We start from the raw sequence: 18424 nt of genomic DNA, 5'->3' as shown, positions 1-18424 counted from the left end.
CCAATAACAGAGGAGCGACTGTTGACTGTGCAGACAGCACTTCCAGGCACCAACTGGCAGTGTTAGAGCCCAGTGAAAGCAGGAGGAGCAGATTGGAGGTATTGCCGCACACACAGCTGGGGATCAGCTGACGTTACTGAACCCCAATAACAGAGGAGCGACTGTTGACTGTGCAGACAGCACTTCCAGGCACCAACTGGTGGTGTTAGAGCCCAGGGACAGCAGGAGGAGCAGATTGGAGGTATTGCCGCACACACAGCTGGGGATCAGCTGACGTTACTGAACCCCAATAACAGAGGAGCGACTGTTGACTGTGCAGACAGCACTTCCAGGCACCAACTGGCGGTGTTAGAGCCCAGGGACAGCAGGAGGAGCAGAGGAACAGAGTGTAGGCCGAAGCCTGATTGGAGCAAGTTGAAAGGGAACCTTTAACCCCCCCCCCAAGACGTTTGTAGCTGAAAGAGCCATCTTGTGCAGCACTAAGGATGCAAAAGGAAAAGGTTGCTCTTTTAATTATGCTCCTTGCAAACAGAGAAGTAAACACTAAAAATGTGTCCCTTTATACCGTAAAACCGTCCCGGAGGTGGGAATTTCCTTCGTAATGGGACGCAGCACAGCTGTCATTCCTATCTCCTTGGTGCCGTGCGCTGCCTCCTCAGCGTTGTTTTAAGCTGTCACGGAGCCTGCGCGGTTCTGTTATCCCTTGGCCATGCCCAATTTGCGCTGCCTGTCTTCTGACATAATTTGGTGTCAGGCTGTCGGTGCCTGTGCGTCCACGCTGCTCCAGATCTCACCTCGCAGTGTCGTCTATTGTAATCCCACTGCGGGCCTTGGATCCATGGACATGCACAGTGCATATCCTCGACTCTCACTCCCCTCCTTCCCTCTTCTTCAGACTGTGCGGCGTCACGGCCGTGGCATGCTATTAGGGATCAGCTGACGGCGCACAGTCTAAAGAAGGTGGAGGGAGATGGGCGAGAGCCCGAGGTGAAGATATGCACTGCGCATGCCCATGGATCCCAGGCTCGCAGTGTGATTCAATCAGAAGACACTGCGAGGTGGGTTCTCGGGCAGCGTGGGCGCACAGGCGCAGCCATCCTGACACCAAATTATGTCAGAAGACAGGCAGCGCAAACTGGCCATGGCCAAGGGATAACAGAACAGCGCAGGCTCCGTGACAGCTTAAAACAACGCTGAGGAGGCAGCGCATGGCACCAAGGAGGTAGGAATGACGGCTGTGCTGCGTCACATTATGAAGGAAAGTCCCAGCTCCGGGACGGTATAGCGGTATCAGTGAACACATTTTATAAGTGTTAAGTTCTGCGTGTGCAAGAAGCTAAAAAAAAAGAGCTAACTTTTCCTTGTGCAACATTACTGCTGCACAAGATGGCTCTTTCAGTAACAAACGCCGAGGGGGGGGGGACAGGTTCCCTTACATTTAGGTTGTTGTGCCAGCGTGGCGGTCGCAGGACACATTGCCGGCTACACAGCTGGGGATCAGCTGACGTTACTGAAACCCAATAACACTGGGTCGTATGATTAGACTGTGCAGCCTGCACTTCTGAGGCGCAACTGGTGGTGTTGGAGCCCAGGAATAGCAGTTCAGGTGGTAAAAAGATGAACACATCAGGAGACCTGGATGACACCCAATTACTTAATCAGGCAGAGGAGTGGCAAATTCCTGCGAGATCCAGGCCTGGTTCATTTTCAGGAAAGTAAGCCGGTCAACGTTATCGGAGGATAGTCGCATGCGACGGTCTGTTAGTACACCACCTGCGGCACTAAAGACACGTTCCGATAAGACACTAGCCGCCGGGCAAGCCAGCACCTCCAATGCATACTGGCTTAGCTCTGGCCATGTATCCAGCTTAGAGACCCAAAACTTGAACGGGGAAGAGCCGTCTGGGAGTACACTAAGAGGGCAAGCCATGTAGTCTGTCACCATCTGACGGAACCGTTGCCTCCTGCTGACTGGAGCCGCCGGTGATGGTGTAGACATTTGGGGCGGGCACACAAAAGTTTTCCACAGTTGTGCCATACTTGGCTTGCCTTGGGCAGAGGCACTGCTTCTGCTCCCTCTTTGTGCAGAGCCTCCTCCTCCACTGCCTCAACACACTGAGCTGCTTTGTAAAGCACTAGCAGCACTCCTCTCAGTTGGACTGGAGAAGATGATGGAATTCACCAGTGTGTCGTGGTACTCCCGCATTTTACGCTCCCGTGTCAACGCCGGGATGAGGTTTTGGACATTGTCACGGTAGCGAGGATCGAGGAGGGCGTACACCCAATAATCAGGCACGTTGAGAATGTGGTCGATGCGGCGGTCGTCTCTCAGGCACTGCAACATGAACTCAACCATGTGCTGCAGACTGCCAACTGGCCCAGAAACGCTGTCCCCTGCTTGAGACATGATGTCTGCCCGCTTTTCATCACCCCACCCTCGCTGTACACACTGACCACTGGACAATGGTGGAACTCCCTCCTCTGGACGTAGCTCTTCCTCGTCCATTGACTCCTCCTCATCCTCCTCACAAAGGGTCCCCTGCCGACCCCTTTGTGAGGAACCACGTGGCGCTGACTGTCCAGAACCTGATGGAAAAGGTGACTCCTCATCCTCCACCTCTTCCACATCATCCCTTATCCCTTGCAGGGTTTCTTGAAGCAAGCAGATAAGGGGGACAGTCATGCTGACTAGTGCATCATCTGCACTTGCCATCCGCGTGGAATAATCAAAAGGACACAAAACCTGGCAGACGTCCTTCATAGTGGCCCACTCTGTGGTTGTGAAGTCTGAGCGGCGCTGACTGCGACTTTTTTGCGCCTGATGCAGCTGGTACTCCATTACTGCTTGCTGCTGCTCACACAACCGCTCCAACATATGTAACGTGGAATTCCACCTGGTAGGTAGGTCACATATGATGCGATGTTCAGGAAGGCGAAACCGACACTGCAGAGCAGTAATGCGGGATCTTGCCAAGCTGGAACGCCGCAAGTGAGCACACTCTAGGCGGGCCTTGTGCAGAAGTGCATCAAGATCCGGATAGTCCCTCAGAAAACTCTGCACAACCAAATTGAGCACATGTGCCAGACATGGGATGTGAGTGAGGTTGCCAAGGCCTAAACCTGCCACCAGATTTCGGCCATTGTCACACACTACCATGCCTGGCTGGAGATTCGCTGGCACAAACCACACATCGCTCTCCTGCTTTAGGGCATTCCAAAGCTCCTGCGCTGTGTGGCTTCGATTCCCCAAAGAAACTAGTTTCAAGACGGCCTGCTGACGTTTGGCCACGGCTGTGCTCATGTCGGTCATAGGTAAACGTTCACGGGTCCATGTGGAGGTGGACTGTGACGGATCCTGCAGCGATGAATCTGAGGAACTGGTGTAAGAGGAGGAGTCAATGCGTACAGACTGGATTCCTGCTATCCTTGGAGTGGGCAGGACACGTCCTGCACCACTCGCACGGTCTGTACCCGGCTCAACAACATTAACCCAATGGGCAGTGACGGAAAGGTATCGCCCCTGTCCATGTTGACTGGTCCACGCATCGGTGGTGAGGTGGACCTTGCTACTGACGGCGTTCAGTAGCGCGTGTTTTATTTGTCCCTCCACATGCTTGTGCAGGGCAGGGACAGCTTGCCTGCTGAAGTAAAAGCGGCTGGGCACCTTGTACTGTGGGACTGCCAATGCCATCAAGTCACGGAAGCTGTCAGTCTCCACCAGCCTGAATGAGAGCATTTCCAGCGACAGAAGTTTGGCAATGCCTGCATTCAGAGCCTGTGCTCGGGGGTGGTTTGCTGAGAATTGCCGCCTTTTCTCCCATGCCTGTACTACCGATGGCTGTAGACTAGGCTGGGAGTGTGAGGATGACTGGGAATGTGGTGCTGTGGGTGGAATTACACTAGGTCTCTGGACAACAGTGCCAGAGGTTCTTCCATGGCGATCCAAGGAGGAAGCCGAACCAGCTGTGCGTGAGCTGGAGGATGAAGCAACACGAGCTGAAGAGGTGGTAGCTGCCGCTGTTGGTTGGCCTAGCTCTTCAGTGTGTTTTTGGAACTCCACCGCGTGCCTGGTCCGCACATGTTTCCACATATCTGTGGTATTGAGGTTGCTGACACTTTTACCTCTTTTTACTTTCTGATGACACAGCTTGCATTTGACAAAACAAATGTCATCTGCAACTGTGTCAAAAAAGGACCAGGCACTGCAAGTCTTTTGGCTTTTGAAAGAGACAGGCTCCTAACTGGTGCCAAAGTGGAGGCTACAGGCTCCGCAGTCTTCCCCCTCCCTCTCCCTCTTTGGCCCGTTAGGGGAATCTCTTCCTCTGAGCTGCTCCCACCACCTTCCTGTTCCTCACGCCACGATGGGTCAAGGACCTCATCATCTCCACTACCCTCTGCCACCAACTGCTCCTCCTGGGTAGTCTCGGCAGCACAGTACGCACCAGAAAGCGGCACCTGAGTTTCATCATCAGATGCGTACTGCGCTGTGGTCACCGCAGGCACTGACCCACCCGCCTCTTCAGAGTCAGAGAGACAAAGCTGTTGGGCATCACTGCACACTGCCTCTTCTTCCATTTCTCCAATACTGCTTGGCTGGCCCCCTGTTTCCAAGCCAAGAGATTCAGAGAACAGAAGTAGAGACGGCTCCTGTCCTGGGCTCTCTGACTGCCTGGCCAATTTGGCAGGTGGTGAAGAGACAGATGGCTGCTCTCCAGTGCTCGGTGCCTGAGAGGATGTGGCACTAATTGAAGTCGATGCATTAGCTGCCATCCATCCGACAACGGCTTCAATTTGATCTTCACGCAGCAGCGGTGCACGGCGCTCTCCGACAAAGCTGCGCATGAAGGACTGTTCCCTGCTGAAACTGGGTGATGGTGAGTCACCGGTGCCAGCAGCAGGCACAGAATCACCACGTCCTCTCCCTGCTCCTCTCCCTGCTCCACGCCCACGCCCACGACCCTTACTGCCTGCCCTCTTCATCTTGGTTGACAGATAAAGATAAGCAGAAAAGTACTAAGGCCTTAGTGTTCTTATTCCTGAAATGCTCCTCCTAACAGGTGTAAGAAACACTAATGTTGTAAAGTGTGGACTAGACTTTATTATTAGGGTTGAGCGAAACGGGTCGAACATTTTCAAAAGTCGCCGACTTTTGACAAAGTCGGGTTTCATGAAACCCGATCCGACCCCTGTGCGGGGTCGGCCATGCGGTACGCGACTTTCGCGCCAAAGTCGCGTTTCAATGACGCGAAAAGCGCCATTTCTCAGCCAATGAAGGTAAACGCAGAGTGTGGGCAGCGTGATGACATAGGTCCTGGTCCCCACCATCTTAGAGAAGGGCATTGCAGTGATTGGCTTGCTGTCCGCGGCGTCACAGGGGCTATAAAGGGGCGTTCCCGCCGACCGCCATGTTACTGCTGCTGATCTGAGCCTAGGGAGAGGTTGCTGCCGCTTCGTCAGAAGCAGGGATAGCGTTAGGCAGGGTCCATTAACCACCAAACCGCTTGTGCTGTAGCGATTTCCACTGCCCAACACCACCTTCGGTGTGCAGGGACAGTGGAAGCTACATTTTTTTTTTTCCCCTCAGCGCTGTAGCTCATTGGGCTGCCCTAGAAGGCTCCCTGATAGCTGCATTGCTGTGTGTACGCCGCTGTGCAAACCAACTGCTTTTTTCAAAGCACAAATCCTCTTGTTCCTTCCTTTCTGCACAGCTATCTTGTTTGTTTGTCCACACTTTTTATTTAATTTGTGCATCAGTCCACTCCTTATTGCTGCCTGCCATACCTGGCTGAGATTACTGCAGGGAGATAGTAATTGAAGGACAGTTCCTTTTTTTTTTTTTTTTTTGTGGGAGATTAAGATTGGCATTTCTGCTAGAGTGCCATCCCTGTCTGTGTCATCTCTCACTCAGTGGGCCATAGAAAGCCTATTTATTTTTTTGCTTGATTTGGGTTCTAAAATCTACCTGAAAAAATCACTACATCAATCAGTGGGAGAAAAATATTGGCCTCAGGGCTTGTGTGCCACTCCTTACTCCTGTGTGTGCCATCTCTCAGTGGGCCATAGAAAGCCTATTTATTTTTTTGCTTGATTTGGGTTCCAAAATCTACCTGAAAAAATCAATAAATCAATCAGTGGGAGATTAATATTGGCCTTTGGGCTTGTGTGCCAGTCCTAAGCGTGCCATCTCTCTCTCTCAGATAGTGGGCCATAGAAAGCCTATTTATTATTTTTTTTATTGGGTTTATAAATTTTCCCTGGAAAAAAAAAAAAAAGTGGGAGATTAATATTGGCCTCTGGGCTTGTGTGCCAGTCCTGAGTGTGCCATCTCTCTCACAAATAGTGGGCCATAGAAAGCCTATTTATTTTTTTGGTTGATTTGGGTTCTAAATTCTACCTGAAAAAATCAATAAATCAATCAGTGGGAGATAAATATTGGCCTCTGGGCTTGTGTGCCACTCCTGACTCCTGTGTGCGTCCTCTCTCACTCAGTGGGCCCTAGAAAGCCTATTTTTTGTTTTATTTGTTTTCTAAATTCTCCCTGAAAAAATCATTTTATTTTATTTGGTTTCTAAATTATTCCTGAAAAAAAATCATTTTTTTTGTATTTTTTTTTTTCTAAAGTCTCCCTGAAAAAAAAAACAAAAAAAACAAATCAGTGGGAGATTAATATTGCCCTTTCTGCTTGTGTGCCAGTCTTGACTCCTGGGTGTGCCATCTCTCTCTCTCCAATTGTGGGCCATAGAAAGCCTATTAATTTTTTTTGCTTGATTTGGGTTCCAAAATCTACCTGAAAAAATCACTAAATCAATCAGTGGGAGATAAATATTGGCCTCTGGGCTTGTGTGCCACTCCTGACTCCTGTGTGCGTCCTCTCTCACTCAGTGGGCCCTAGAAAGCCTATTTTTTGTTTTATTTGTTTTCTAAATTCTCCCTGAAAAAAATCATTTTATTTTATTTAGTTTCTAAATTATTCCTGAAAAAAATCATTTTTTTTGTATTTTTTTTTTCTAAAGTCTCCCTGAAAAAAACAAAACAAAAAAAATCAGTGGGAGATTAATATTGCCCTTTCTGCTTGTGTGCCAGTCTTGACTCCTGGGTGTGCCATCTCTCTCTCTCCAATTGTGGGCCATAGAAAGCCTATTAATTTTTTTGCTTGATTTGGGTTCCAAAATCTACCTGAAAAAATCACTAAATCAATCAGTGGGAGATAAATATTGGCCTCTGGGCTTGTGTGCCACTCCTGACTCCTGTGTGCGTCCTCTCTCACTCAGTGGGCCCTAGAAAGCCTATTTTTTGTTTTATTTGTTTTCTAAATTCTCCCTGAAAAGATCATTTTATTTTATTTGGTTTCTAAATTATTCCTGAAAAAAATCATTTTTTTTGTATTTTTTTTTTCTAAAGTCTCCCTGAAAAAAACAAAAAAAAACAAATCAGTGGGAGATTAATATTGCCCTTTCTGCTTGTGTGCCAGTCTTGACTCCTGGGTGTGCCATCTCTCTCTCTCCAATTGTGGGCCATAGAAAGCCTATTAATTTTTTTGCTTGATTTGGGTTCCAAAATCTACCTGAAAAAATCACTAAATCAATCAGTGGGAGATAAATATTGGCCTCTGGGCTTGTGTGCCACTCCTGACTCCTGTGTGCGTCCTCTCTCACTCAGTGGGCCCTACAAAGCCTATTTTTTTTTTTTTCTAAATTCTCCCTGAAACAATCATTTTATTTTATTTTGTTTCTAAATTCTTCCTGAAAAATTCATTTTTTTGTATTTTTTTTTCTAAAGTCTCCCTGAAAAAAAAAAAAAAAATCAAATCAGTGGGAGATTAATATTGCCCTTTCTGCTTGTGTGCCAGTCTTGACTCCTGGGTGTGCCATCTCTCTCTCTCCAATTGTGGGCCATAGAAAGCCTATTAATTTTTTTGCTTGATTTGGGTTCCAAAATCTACCTGAAAAAATCACTAAATCAATCAGTGGGAGATAAATATTGGCCTCTGGGCTTGTGTGCCACTCCTGACTCCTGTGTGCGTCCTCTCTCACTCACTGGGCCCTAGAAAGGCTATTTTATGTTTTATTTGTTTTCTAAATTCTCCCTGAAAAAATCATTTCATTTTATTTGGTTTATAAATTCTTCCTTAAAAAATCATTTTTTTTTTTTTTTTTCTAAAGTCTCCTTTTTTAAAAAAAAAAACACAAATCAGTGGGAGATTAATATTTACATTTGCGCTTCAGTGACAGTCATGCGTGTGTGGCATCTCTCTCATTTGTTGCCACCAACAACAGAGTGTGTAACATTGTGCCTGATTTTCGTTGAGGTCTCACCCACCTGTAAAGGGGTAGCTAAATCATACTGAAGTTATAGCTCACCGTGTAAGTTGTGTGACTGCAACAAATACCGTTAGTTTGGTAACGTTTTTAAAACAATGAGGAAGTCTGGTGGAAGAGGTCGTGGCCGGGGGCGTTCATTGTCAGCTGGTAATGAGGGTAGTGGTAGTGGTGGAGCATCAGGTGGTCGTGGGAAAAAAAATATTGCACCTAAGTCTGGAGCTGTGGAGCCAGGTTCGTCGTCTGGCTACACAAGGCCTCGAACGCTCCCTTTTCTGGGAGTAGGAAAACCGCTTTTAAAGCCGGAGCAGCAAGAGCAAGTTTTGGCTTATCTTGCTGACTCAGCCTCTAGCTCTTTTGCCTCCTCTCGTGAAACTGGTAAAAGTAAAAGCAGCGCGTCGTTAGTGGATGTTCACGGTCAGGGACAAGTCGCTTCCTTGTCCTCTTCAGCAAAAACAACAACAGAGAAGAATGCAGCAGGCGACACAACGGGTTACTCCATGGAGCTCTTTACACATACCGTCCCTGGCTTAGAAAGTGAAGCAGTTAACAGTCCATGCCCATTACAAGTTGAATCTGACATGGAGTGCACTGATGCACAGCCACAGCCAGACTACTATGCTGGTCCTTTGACTCAGACCACAACATTGCCCTCGCAGGGTGCTGATCAAGAATCAGACCCTGATGAGACTATGTTGCCCCATCACGAACGCTATACCACCGACCGACAAGGTGACACAGATGAAGTTGCACACGAGCTACAAGAAGAGGTAATTGATGACCCAGTTCTTGACCCCGATTGGCAGCCATTGGGGGAACAGGGTGCAGGCGGCAGCAGTTCTGAAGCGGAGGAGGAGGGGCCTCAGCAGGCATCAACATCGCAACAGGTTCCATTTGCCGGGCCCGTATCTTGCCCAAAACGCGTGGCAAAGTCAAAACCTGTTGGAGGACAGCGTGGCCATCCGGTTAAAGCTCAGTCTGCAATGCCTGAAAAGGTATCCGATGCTAGAAAGAGTGCAGTCTGGCATTTTTTTAAACAACATCCAATTGATCAGCGCAAAGTCATCTGTCAAAAATGTTCAACTACCTTAAGCAGAGGGCAGAATCTGAAAAGTCTCAATACAAGTTGCATGCATAGACATTTAACCACCATGCATTTGCAAGCTTGGACTAACTACCAAACGTCCCTTAAGGTTGTAGCACCCTCGGCCAATGAAGCTAGTCATCAACGCAACATCCCTTCCGGCAGTGTAGGGCCACCATTTTCTGCACCACCTGCAGTATCTGTGCAGGTTTCTTTGCCAGGCCAAAGAAGTCAGGGTCAGGGAATCACCAGTTTCGTAGTAGGAAACACTGCATCTAGGGCACCGGCGGCAACAATACCATCTCCCACCGTCTCTCAGTCTGCCATGTCCACCGGCACCCCCGCTAGTTCCACGATCTCCAGCTCTCCAGTCCAGCTCACCCTACATGAGACTATGGTTAGAAAAAGGAAGTACTTAGCCTCGCATCCGCGTACACAGGGTTTGAACGCCCACATAGCTAGACTAATCTCGTTAGAGATGATGCCCTACCGGTTAGTTGAAAGCGAAGCTTTCAAAGCCCTGATGGACTACGCTGTACCACGCTACGAGCTACCCAGTCGACACTTTTTTTCCAGAAAAGCCATCCCAGCCCTCCACCAGCATGTTAAAGAGCGCATCGTCCATGCACTCAGGCAATCTGTGAGCACAAAGGTGCACCTGACAACAGATGCATGGACCAGTAGGCATGGCCAGGGACGTTACGTGTCCATCACGGCACACTGGGTAAATGTGGTGGATGCAGGGTCCACAGGGGACAGCAAGTTTGGGACAGTTCTACCTAGCCCACGGTCTAGGAAACAGTTGGCTGTAGCCATTCGCACCCCCTCCTCCTCCTCCTCGTCCTCCTGCAGAAGCGAGACCTCGTCCACAGACCGCAGTCGCACAACCACTACATCCGCAGCTGCCACTGTTGCACACCAGGTCTCCCATTATGGGGCAGCTACTGGCAAACGTCAGCAGGCTGTATTGGCTATGAAGTGTTTGGGCGACAACAGACACACCGCTGAAGTTCTGTCCGAGTTCTTGCAGAAAGAAACGCAGTCGTGGCTGGGCACTGTAGATCTTGAGGCAGGCAAGGTAGTGAGTGATAACGGAAGGAATTTCATGGCTGCCATCTCCATTTCCCAACTGAAACACATTCCTTGCCTGGCTCACACCTTAAACCTGGTGGTGCAGTGCTTCCTGAAAAGTTATCCGGGGTTATCCGACCTGCTCCTCAAAGTGCGTGGACTTTGCTCACATATCCGCCGTTCGCCCATACACTCCAGCTGTATGCAGACCTATCAGCGTTCTTTGAACCTTCCCCAGCATCACCTAATCATAGACGTTGCAACAAGGTGGAACTCAACACTGCACATGCTTCAGAGACTGTGTGAACAGAGGCGGGCTGTTATGTTTTTGTGGGAAAATACACATACACGGGCAGGCAGTAGGATGGCAGACATGGAGTTGTCAGGTGTGCAGTGGTCGAAGATTCAAGACATGTGTCAAGTCCTTCAGTGTTTTGAGGAATGCACACGGCTGGTTAGTGCAGACAACGCCATAATAAGCATGAGCATCCCCCTAATGCGTCTGCTGATGCAAAGTTTGACGCACATAAAGGATCAGGCGTCTGCAGCTGAGGAAGAGGAAAGCCTTGATGACAGTCAGCCATTGTCTGGCCAGGGCAGTGTACAGGACGAGGTAGCGGGCGAAGAGGAGGAGGAGGACGAGGAGGATGATGGGGATGATTATATTTTTAATGAGGAAGCTTTTCCGGGGCCACTGGAAATTGTTGGCGCGGCAAGGCCGGGTTCTGGTTTTTGGAGGGACACAAGTGACGTGGATTTGCCTGAAACTGCCCCTCAACCAAGCACAACCACAGATTTGAGAACTGGAACTTTGGCCCACATGGCGGATTATGCCTTACGTATCCTCAAAAGGGACACACGCATAACAAAAATGATGAACGATGACGATTACTGGTTGGCCTGCCTCCTTGATCCTCGCTATAAAGGCAAATTGCTAAATATAATGCCACATGAGAACTTGGAACTAATATTAGCAACCAAACAATCAACTCTTGTTGACCGTTTGCTTCTGGCATTCCCTGCACACAGCGCCCGTGATCGTTCTAACACGAGCTGCAGGGGCCAGCAGACCAGAGGTGTTAGAGGGGCAGAAATCAGAAGTGTCGTTGGCCAGAGGGGTTTTCTGACCAGGTTGTGGAGTGATTTTGCTATGACCGCAGACAGGACAGGTACTGCAGCATCAATTCAAAGTGACAGGAGACAACATTTGTCCAGTATGGTTACTAACTATTTTTCATCCCTTATCGACGTTCTCCCTCAACCGTCATTCCCATTTGATTACTGGGCATCAAAATTAGACACCTGGCCAGAATTGGCAGAATATGCATTGCAGGAGCTTGCTTGCCCGGCAGCTAGTGTCCTATCAGAAAGAGTATTCAGTGCTGCAGGTTCAATACTAACAGAAAAAAGGACTCGTCTGGCTACCCAAAATGTAGATGATCTAACCTTCATTAAAATGAACCACAACTGGATTTCGAAATCTTTTGCCCCACCTTGCCCGGCTGACACCCAGCTTTCCTATGTAAAGGTCTTGCCTGTGGACTATTCTGAACGACTTTTCCAATCTCGTAATTTGCAGCACCTGATTGTCCAGCATCCGACATGTTAACACCTCCCTAAATGGCCAAAGTCCCCACACGGGGCCGTGGTATCGCCACTTGGCGCCAGCACCCGTGAGAGTACTGTTTGTCTGAAGAGGTGGGTGTGCCCGCTTTTGGTCGACGGCACTGCCACTAGGTCCCTCATAGTACAATAAAGTGTCTGGCGGTGGTGGTGCGCACCCAACGTCAGACACACCGTTGTAATATGAGGGGCCGTGGGCCTGTACCGCCGGCCACAAGACAGTCCCCCCCCAGGTCAAACAGTGCTCTACCACTTGCAAAATTTTCTCTCACAGCTCCACCAATGTTTAGTCTATGCACTGACATCCTTCAATGCCTGGCACTGTCAATACCATTGTATTGACATTTTTCTTATGTTAGGCCTTCGAAGCCTGTCTGCGGTCACTCCTTCCACTAGGCCTCCACTGACCTGTCTACTGCTGCCCGGGTTCCCCTGGAACCAATTTTAAATTGCCTACAGCCAGCCCAATTTATTATGTTAGGGCTTCGAAGCCTGTCTGCGGTCCCTCCTTCCACTAGGCCTCCACTGACCTGTCTACTGCTGCCCGGGTTCCCCTGGAACCAATTTTAAATTGCCTACAGCCAGCCCAATTTATTATGTTAGGGCTTCGAAGCCTGTCTGCGGTCCCTCCTTCCACTAGGCCTCCACTGACCTGTCTACTGCTGCCCGGGTTCCCCTGGAACCAATTGTAAATTGCCTACATCCCAATTTTTGTTATGTTAGGCCTTCGAAGCCTGTCTGCGGCCCGTTTTTCCACTACTACTACACTGACCAGGCCACTGCTGCCCGTGTTCCCCTGGAACCAATTTTAAATTGCCTACAGCCAGCCCAATTTATTATGTTAGGGCTTCGAAGCCTGTCTGCGGTCCCTCCTTCCACTAGGCCTCCACTGACCTGTCTACTGCTGCCCGGGTTCCCCTGGAACCAATTTTAAATTGCCTACAGCCAGCCCAATTCATTATGTTAGGGCTTCGAAGCCTGTCTGCGGTCCCTCCTTCCACTAGGCCTCCACTGACCTGTCTACTGCCGCCCGTGTTCCCCTGGAACCAATTTTAAATTGCCTACAGCCAGCCCAATTTATTATGTTAGGGCTTCGAAGCCTGTCTGCGGTCCCTCCTTCCACTAGGCCTCCACTGACCTGTCTACTGCTGCCCGGGTTCCCCTGGAACCAATTTTAAATTGCCTACAGCCAGCCCAATTTATTATGTTAGGGCTTCGAAGCCTGTCTGCGGTCCCTCCTTCCACTAGGCCTCCACTGACCTGTCTACTGCCGCCCGTGTTCCCCTGGAACCAATTGTAAATTGCCTACAGCCAGGCCAATTTATTATGTTAGGGCTTCGAAGCCTGTCTGCGGTCCCTCCTTCCACTAGGCCTCCACTGACCTGTCTACTGCTGCCCGTGTTCCCCTGGAACCAATTGTAAATTGCCTACATCCCAATTTTTGTTATGTTAGGCCTTCGAAGCCTGTCTGCGGCCCGTTTTTCCACTACTACTACACTGACCAGGCCACTGCTGCCCGTGTTCCCCTGGAACCAATTTTAAATTGCCTACAGCCAGCCCAATTTATTATGTTAGGGCTTCGAAGCCTGTCTGCGGTCCCTCCTTCCACTAGGCCTCCACTGACCTGTCTACTGCTGCCCGGGTTCCCCTGGAACCAATTTTAAATTGCCTACAGCCAGCCCAATTTATTATGTTAGGGCTTCGAAGCCTGTCTGCGGTCCCTCCTTCCACTAGGCCTCCACTGACCTGTCTACTGCCGCCCGTGTTCCCCTGGAACCAATTGTAAATTGCCTACAGCCAGGCCAATTTATTATGTTAGGGCTTCGAAGCCTGTCTGCGGTCCCTCCTTCCACTAGGCCTCCACTGACCTGTCTACTGCTGCCCGGGTTCCCCTGGAACCAATTTTAAATTGCCTACAGCCAGCCCAATTTATTATGTTAGGGCTTCGAAGCCTGTCTGCGGTCCCTCCTTCCACTAGGCCTCCACTGACCTGTCTACTGCTGCCCGGGTTCCCCTGGAACCAATTTTAAATTGCCTACAGCCAGCCCAATTTATTATGTTAGGGCTTCGAAGCCTGTCTGCGGTCCCTCCTTCCACTAGGCCTCCACTGACCTGTCTACTGCTGCCCGGGTTCCCCTGGAACCAATTTTAAATTGCCTACAGCCAGCCCAATTTATTATGTTAGGGCTTCGAAGCCTGTCTGCGGTCCCTCCTTCCACTAGGCCTCCACTGACCTGTCTACTGCTGCCCGGGTTCCCCTGGAACCAATTTTAAATTGCCTACAGCCAGCCCAATTTATTATGTTAGGGCTTCGAAGCCTGTCTGCGGTCCCTCCTTCCACTAGGCCTCCACTGACCTGTCTACTGCTGCCCGTGTACCCCTTGAACCAACATCAGAAAATATAAAAATAAGTATTTTGCTTATAAAAAAGAAAATACTGGAGAGATATCAAATGCAGACATTTTAACATTAAAAACAAACACATACAACAAAAATCTGGTACAGTACTAAAAATGGCCACCAGCTACAATAACTTTCTCCTGCAAGTAGTTAACTGAAAGTTTTTTTCAATTTAAAACACAGATATGGCATCCACCGAGTGTTGTCCTGTCGCGTCTTCTTTATATTATTGCCAAGAAGATGCAAAACAATGAAAATAATAAAATCATTATTTACCAAAAAAATAGAGTAAGTCAAAACCACATTGCAAATAAACATTCATTACAAATAAAGAAGCAGGGCGCGTCCGAGGGTGAGTATATACCTAATAAGAATATAATCACCCTCGGACGCGCCCTGCTTCTTTCCGACAGCCTTCCTTCCTAAGAATCAGCCCTTCCGTGGTGTAGAGAGAGGGTGTGTTACACTCCAAAGTGTTCCCCAGTTTGCCTTTCCTGAGCTTCGATCTTCATGCTCTCGTTTAGTAGTTGTCGGAAAGTAGGCTGCATTAGGCCTACAAAATGGGTATGGGGTGGAGAGAGATGGTGTGTTACACTCCAAGGTGTTCTCCAGGTTTCCTCGCCATTGCTTCGATCTTCCGACTCTCGTTTAGTAGTTGTAGAAAACTACACTGCATTAGGCCTACAAAATGGGTATCGGGTGGAGAGAGATGGTGTGTTACACTCCAAGGTGTTCCCCAGGTTGCCTTGCCATTGCTTCGGTCTTCCGACTCTCGTTTAGTAGTTGTAGAAAACTACACTGCATTAGGCCTACAAAATGGGTATCGGGTGGAGAGAGATGGTGTGTTACACTCCAAGGTGTTCCCCAGGTTGCCTTGCCATTGCTTCGGTCTTCCGACTCTCGTTTAGTAGTTGTAGAAAACTACACAGCATTAGGCCTACAAAATGGGTATGGGGTGGAGAGAGATGGTGTGTTACACTCCAAGGTGTTCTCCAGGTTTCCTCGCCATTGCTTCGATCTTCCGACTCTCGTTTAGTAGTTGTAGAAAACTACACTGCATTAGGCCTACAAAATGGGTATCGGGTGGAGAGAGATGGTGTGTTAAACTCCAAGGTGTTCCCCAGGTTGCCTTGCCATTGCTTCGGTCTTCCGACTCTCGTTTAGTAGTTGCAGAAAACTACACAGCATTAGGCCTACAAAATGGGTATGGGGTGGAGAGAGATGGTGTGTTCCACTCCAAGGTGTTCTCCAGGTTGCCTTTCCTGAGCTTCTATCTTCAGGCTCTCGTTAAATTGTGGTTAAATGGAACAACTGCATTTGGCGTACTAGTTGGTTTGGGGCCTACTAACAGTGTCTGCCGCTCCTTGCTGTTCTCCTGGTTTCCTGTCCTGAAATTCCGTTTTCAGGTGCTCGTTAAGTAGTTGTTAATGTTAGACTGCATTTGGCCTACTAGTTGGGTTGGGGCCTACTATCGGTGTCTGCCACTCCTTGCTGTTCTCCTCCACTGAACAAAGCTGTGCCGCCTGTTTACTACGGTTGCCAATTTTGAACTGCATTTCGACTACTTACTGATTTGGGCCTACTCTCTGTGTCAGCCTCTCATTCCAGTTGTCCTCCACTGCAATGCCCCCCGGTTATTCCTGTGTTACCAATTTTGAACTGCATTTAGCCCACTTTATTATTTGGGCCTATATCTGTGTTTCCTCCTCATCCTGCCCATTGCCCAGCCAGTGATAGATGAGTCTGCTGGTACATTGACCCATAACACAACATTCCCCGTGCACGCTACACAACAACATTGTGACCCTGCTGAAAGTCAGGTTGCTCTTCCCGCATACCATACCACCTTACACGGGGACAAAGAGGAAGGTGCAGATGAAAGTGCAGGTTCCTTCATCAGGTGGGGGGAGGAATACTAGTTGGCGACGTCACTGGCACAGGGCCTCTCATAGTACGCAAAAGTGTTGCTGCCGGTGGGAGGCGCCCCCGCCGTGCAAACACACCGCTGTACTTTGAGGGGCCCTGTGCCAGTGCCAATGCCAACGAGTGGGCCCCCCCTGCTTGCTCAGGTTCACAGCACTTGCAAAGTTGAAATACTTACCTCTCCCTGCTCCACTGCCGTGACGTGGTCCAGATTTCCTGGGCCCACTAATTACTTGAACCAGCCCTACCCACCACAACTTTAGCCAAATGACCCCCAATTTCAAATGCCTTCCAATTATTATAAGGTAAATTACGCTTGACAAGCTTCATTAAGAAGAATGGATGGTTTTGACATTAAAATGGGCACTCTAGGTGTTTTCCTGGCCCCCACTCACTGCCGACTATGCTGCCCCATTGACTTGCATTGGGTTTCGTGTTTCGGTCGATCCCGACTTTACGTCATAATCGGCCGATTTCACTCGACCCGATTTTTGAGATAGTCGGGTTTCGCGAAACCCGGCTCGACTCTAAAAAGGTCAAGGTCGCTCAACTCTATTTATTATTGATAAAATGTGGCCTACACAAGTGTTAAGTGGTGTTTGGTGAACTTTTTTTTTTGTGCAGATCGGGCTACAGAGCTAGTTTAAATCACACGGAGACCATGCAGACAGCCGTAAACGGCGCTGCAAGGCCCAAAAATCCTCCTCTAGGTTATCCTATCTAGTGTTTTTCCACTATTTAGCTGGAGACGGGTGGAAAGACACTAATAGGAAATTGTTTACAAAATTTTCTACAGGCTGCACTAGTTGAAAAAAAATTAAAAGTTATTTAACGGTATGAGGCAGTGACAAACCCTGAGCTGAATACAACGGGCTGTCGCTGCACACAGACTACAGGGCGAGCTGCGCTCACATGGAGACCGTGCAGACAGCCGTAAACGGCGCTGCAAGGCCCAAAAACCCTCCTCTAGGTTATCCTATCTAGTGTTTTTCCACTATTTAGCTGGAGACGGGTGGAAAGACACTAATAGGAATTTTTTAAATAATTTTTAAACAGGCTGCACTAGTTGAAAAAAATGAAAAGTTATTTAACGGTATGAGGCAGTGACAAACCCTGAGCTGAATACAACGGGCTGTCGCTGCACACAGACTACAGGGCAAGCTGCGCTCACACAGAGACCGTGCAGACAGCCGTAAACGGCGCTGCAAGGCCCAAAAACCCTCCTCTAGGTTATCCTATCTAGTGTTTTTCCACTATTTGGCTGGAGACGGGTGGAAAGACACTAATAGGAAATTTTAGAAAAAATGTGCAGCAGGCTGCACTATGAGCAAAAAAGGACAATGGATAGAACTTTGTGAGGCAGTGTGAACCCCCCCTGAGCTGAATACAACCTGGTATATGGCTGCACACAGACTACAGAGTGAGCTGCACACACACACACACACTGAGACCTTGCAGAACGCTGTTAAAACAGCGCTGCAAGGCAAGAGCAAGGTGAACTGAACAGTGAACACAGCGTTTGCTAAATTAGCCTTGGAAAAGCAAAATAAAGCAATTAGCTATCTCAACTGGCCCTCAGTTAGAACACAGCGTCCTGTCCCTAACTAAAATCACAGCAGAGTGAGCGCAAAATGGCGGCAGCGTTTTTTATAGTGCTGAGTGACATCATTTCAGCAGCGAATCACAGCCTTGCCAGTACTTACAGTCATGGCCAAAAGTATTGACACCCCTGCAATTCTGTCAGATAATACTCAGTTTCTTCCTGAAAATGGTTACAATCACAAATTCTTTGGTATTATTATCTTCATTTAATTTGTCTTAAGTGAAAAAACACAAAAAGAATTGTCCTAAAGCCAAATTGGATATAATTCCACACCAAACATAAAAAAGGGGTGGACAAAAGTATTGGCACCGTTCGAAAAATCATGTGATGCTTCCCTAATTTGTGTAATTAACAGCACCTGTAACTTACCTGTGGCACCTAACAGGTGTTGGCAATAACTAA

This window comes from Ranitomeya imitator, chromosome 4, assembly GCF_032444005.1.
Source record: "Ranitomeya imitator isolate aRanImi1 chromosome 4, aRanImi1.pri, whole genome shotgun sequence".
NCBI lineage: Eukaryota > Metazoa > Chordata > Amphibia > Anura > Dendrobatidae > Ranitomeya > Ranitomeya imitator.
The sequence above is the reverse complement of the archived record's forward strand: the minus strand, read 5'-3'. Positions refer to the sequence as shown.